Source organism: Asparagus officinalis, chromosome 4 (genome assembly GCF_001876935.1).
Source record: "Asparagus officinalis chromosome 4, Aspof.V1, whole genome shotgun sequence".
In the NCBI taxonomy this organism is placed as follows: Eukaryota; Viridiplantae; Streptophyta; class Magnoliopsida; order Asparagales; family Asparagaceae; genus Asparagus; species Asparagus officinalis.
The window spans coordinates 143,147,735-143,152,733 of record NC_033797.1 but is presented as its reverse complement, the minus strand read 5'-3'; positions in this window follow the sequence as shown (position 1 = coordinate 143,152,733).

Sequence of the window (4,999 nt, the reverse complement as noted above, 5' to 3'; positions counted from 1 at the left end):
TTTCTTATTTTTTTCAGAAACCTTCCTTAGCTTTGAGATTTTATCATAAACCCCCTACTTCCCTAAGTAGGTGATTTCATGATAACCCCTAAACTTAAGTGGGGTTTCTGATATTTTGAAAGTCAAGTGGGGTTTTTTATAATCATCCAAACTTAAAGAGGGGTTTTATGATACTTGCTCTTATTAAAAATTAGATAATCTGAGTTATATTTTTTCCTTTAAATAGTTCAAAACTTAAAAGAAATTCAGAATAAGGGAGTGTATGACTTTTATTTTAAAAATTAAAATTCAAAATTGGATAGTTTAACTGCATGTCTCTTCCTTACAAAAGTCCTTCTACCTTGTTGCTGCTGGTGGATATGGAATTGTTGTAACTATCTTATTTTTAAAGATAAAATGCCTAACCCTGAAAAGCTTGCAGCTAATATAGCGAGATACACTCTACTATGGACATGTGCGGAGGAAGATCGGCTGGCCAGAAGAATCCACAAAGCTGCAATCAAGCTAAATTTTGAAGATATTGCTAGAAAGAGAGTGTGGAGAAGAACTTGGAAAAGGCAGATTTTTGGTCATAAGTCGACTCATGCACAGGCATAAGTCGACTTATGGTAAGTCGACTTATGTTTATGTCGTAAGTCGACTTATGATCTGCTGTGGATTGTTGATTTTGGGCTCTGGCAAGTCGACTTATCAGACCTGTTAAGTCGACTTATGAACTCTTCTCCAGTTGTCGTTTTTCGCTCTGCCAAGTCGACTTATGCAGACTGATAAGTCGACTTACGACGAGTTTTTTGGAAAGTTCAGGTTCCTATTTGCAGTCTGTTTGGGTTTTTGTTTTGGTATAAATACCAATACGATTTGAGGGTTTTGTAGGAGCATATTTGGGGATTTTGGAGCACAGAAAAGAGAGATCTTTCTGAGCTATTGGTTAGGGTTATTGGTTGAGAGGTTGAGAGATTTGTTGGTGAGATTAGTTGGTTCGTTTGAGCGATTTGTAATCTTAATTTGTACTCTCCTTCTCTATTAGTGGAAACCCACCCCCTTCTTGCCCCGTGGACGTAGGCAATTGCCGAACCACGTTAAAATTGGTGTTTGTGTTTGTGCATTGATATTTGATTGTTTTTTACCTTCTTTGATCGGTGTTTGTTTTGGTTCCTCGGCGCCGCCGTCTGTCACGACAAGTGGTATCAGAGCATATCATTGTTTTTCCGGCACAACAAGTGGTATCAGAGCTCGGGCTACGCTTGGGCTATTTGGAGGAGTAGATCGCTTTGGAAGTTCGTCTAGGGCTTCGTTTGGTGATAAAAGTGGGATCTTTTTGGTAAAATCTCGTCTTTTTCAGTTTGGATCTATTTCTCGTTTGTTTCCGCATTGGTTTGGTGGTGTTTTGAGGATTATGGCCGAGAAAGAAGGAGTTGTGGGCAGTACTTCCGGCGTGAAGACCGTCCAAAGCTTGAATATCCACTCAATGAAGATTGATGTGGAAAAGTTCAATGGCACAAACAATTTTGGACTTTGGCGATGCGAAGTCATGGATGCGCTCAACGCGCAAAATTTGGAAGATACGTTGGAGTTGGACGGGAAACCGGACAACATTGATGAGAAGGTTTGGAAAAAGATGAATCGAACGGCGTGTGGTGTGATTAGGTCTTGTCTCACTCAAGATCTAAAGTATGATGTGATCAATGAGACTTCTGCAAAGAAGATTTGGGAGATCCTTGAGAGCAATTATTTGACCAAGAGTGTGGAGAATCGCTTGCATTTGAAGAGGAGGCTTTACCGCTTCCAGTTGAAGAAAGGAACATCCATTGGTGATCACATGAACCACTACACGAAGCTTCTTGCGGATTTAGCGAATGTAGATGTGGTGATTGAAGATGAGGACAAGGCGTTGTTGTTGTTGAGTTCCTTACCCGACGAGAAATATGAGACCTTCGTTCTTACTCTTATTAATGGGAAGGCATCTCTTTCGTATAGTGAGGTCACTGCAGCACTTGTGAATTATCAGCTTCGAAAGAAGGATAAGAAGACTTCGATTGAGCCAGTAGCGGGGGCGTTGGTTGCAAGAGCAAAGGGTCCAAACCGTAGTGGGAGGTCGCAGTCTAGAGGGGCACATCTTGGAGTTCGTAAGAATCAGTGTGCCTTTTGCAAAGAGGATGGACATTGGAAAGCCGAATGCCCAAAGTTAGTTGATCGAGCCGGGAAGAATAAGGGAAAAGCTATTCAAGCTTCAGAGGCGAATGTTGTCAAGGCTAGTGGCAACGATTCAGATTCGGATTATTCGGGCTACTCATTATCTGCACTGCCGTCAGTTTGTGTTGCCTACTCTACAGAGTGGATGTTGGATTCGGGGGCTACATACCATATTTGCCCTAGGAGGGATTGGTTCTCCAGCTTTCAGGAGTTGGAAAGAGGGGATTTCGTGCTCATGGGGAATGATCACAAATGCTCTATTATTGGTATCGGTACCGTTCGGATCAGGATGAGTGACGGGGTGATTCGGGAGTTGGTTGGAGTGAGGTTCGTTCCTCAATTGAAGAAGAACATCATTTCACTTGGAGCTTTAGAGGCAGCAGGTTATAGGGTGACCTTGGCGGATGCACGCTTGAAGGTTACATTTGGGTCCATGATTGTAATGAAGGGCGTCAGAAGAAGCAACTTATACTATTTGCTTGGGAGCACGGTGATTGATAGGGAGATGACGACTTCATCAGATTCGTCTAGACTGTGGCATTGTTTGGTGCTGGGGTATATGATTGGTAATGCCGTGCATTGGTTGTTGAGGAGTGCTATGACCTGCAGATTGAAGTCCTGTGAGCATATTGGGATGAGCAAGACCGTGGTGGAGGTTGGCATTCCTATCCATCGAGCGAGGGGTCTTTTAGGAGGTGTTCAGTCAGGCATTTGGGGTCCTTCCAAAGAGGCATCATTGGGAGGTAATCGTATCTTAGTTTCCGCAGTTGATGATTATTCTAGGCATTATTGGGTCGCGACCAGTTCTCGTTGGTGTAAAGTCCTAGAAGTCAACAACAATTGGAAGAAGTGTATTGGCAGAAAGGTAACTCGTTGTTCTAGATTTGGTAGGGGTCCTTTCTTGCGTTTGTGCCGAGCTCACGGCAATAGGAGACACTTCATTGGTGTGGAGACTTTGGGGCGACGAGATGAGATGACAGTTTCGATGGGTCGTTCCTTTCTAGAGGAGGATCGCGTTGGTTGTCGAGCATTGGTTCTGGAGCTTCGACATATTTGGGGCATCTTAGTCACAGGTCGCCGGCTGCTACATTAGGAGTTATTGGATCTGGTGGAGCTGCTTCAGATTTTGGGTTGCGTCGGATATTTGGATACCCAGTATTTGGTCACATTAAGGATGTGAGATTTGATCCGATTGCGCGTTTGGGATTCGGAGGCTCAGTTGATTATCGTTTGGGAGCTTCTGATTTTGTTTTGATCAGGTCGTTTGGATATCGCAGCAGGTGGAGAGTGATGCTACTTCACGTTGGGTAGAGATTACTCCACGTACTCCAGATCATACTGCGTCATTTAGGATTCCAGCTGAGGTGACACATGTTGGGGATCATTTGATTTCGGATGCAGATGATGGATTGGTTTTGGATTCGGTTGCAGCTGGTGGACATGATTTGGATACGGCCTTTGGTTCACCTCATATGGAGGTGTTTGATTTGTATCAGTTTGGGGCTGCTATCAGTTGCAGATCCGTCGGCGATATTAGGAAAGAGTTGCATACTTTTCTATTTATTTGAGGGACTTTGGAGACCGTTTGGGTGAACTACGTGAAGGCTTGATTCCTTGGGCAAGAGGATACGTAGTCAGTCTTTATGATGCAGCCGATTTGGTGAGCGACATCGACATTTGGGGTGAGTGTTCGCACTCCCATTTGGGTCTCAACATGTGAGGCATTTGTTTGGTTGGTGTCGGCTCAGTTTTGGGAAAACTTCGCCAAGGTGGAGAATTGTGGAGAAGAACTTGGAAAAAGCAGATTTTTGGTCATAAGTCGACTCATGCACATGCATAAGTCGACTTATGGTAAGTCGACTTATGTTTGTGTCGTAAGTTGACTTATGATCTACTGTGGATTGTTGATTTTGGGCTCTGGCAAGTCGACTTATCAGACCTGTTAAGTCGACTTATGAACTCTTCTCCAGTTGTCGTTTTTCGCTCTGCTAAGTCGACTTATGCAGACTGATAAGTCGACTTACGACGGGTTTTTTGGAAAGTTTAGGTTCCTATTTGCAGTCTGTTTGGGTTTCTGTTTTGGTATAAATACCAATACGATTTGAGGGTTTTGTAGAAGCATATTTGGGGATTTTGGAGCACAGAAAAGAGAGATCTTTCTGAGCTATTGGTTAGGGTTATTGGTTGAGAGGTTGAGAGATTTGTTGGTGAGATTAGTTGGTTCGTTTGAGCGATTTGTAATCTTAATTTGTACTCTCCTTCTCTATTAGTGGAAACCCACCCCCTTCTTGCCCCGTGGACGTAGGCAATTGCCGAACCACGTTAAAATTGGTGTTTGTGTTTGTGCATTGATATTTGGTTGTTTTTGGCCTTCTTTGATCGGCGTTTGTTTTGGTTCCTCGGCGCCGCTGTCTGTCACGACAAGTGGTATCAGAGCACATCATTGTTTTTCCGGCACAACAGAAAGCAGAAGACGATGTTGGAGACAATTTTCCGCAAGAGTAAGAAGTACCAGAATCCACTTTGCTACCACCTTTTGTCCCTGGAACTCATGAACATCTTTTGTCTTAATGATACGCTCTTAATTGTTGTTTCTCTAGAAATAATGTATATACAACTAGGTCTCTGATGGGAAGTTAGGGTTGTCGTGATTTTGTGTAACTTAGGGAGTCATAGGGTTGATTGGTTACAACAAGGTCCGTTCCTAACCTCCCTATGCTCTCTCTGTTCCTGTAGCTCATGTTTAACTTCCTGTTTCATTTTGGTTTTTGTTATCTTTGGGTATAGCTTCCTATGTTCATCTTGT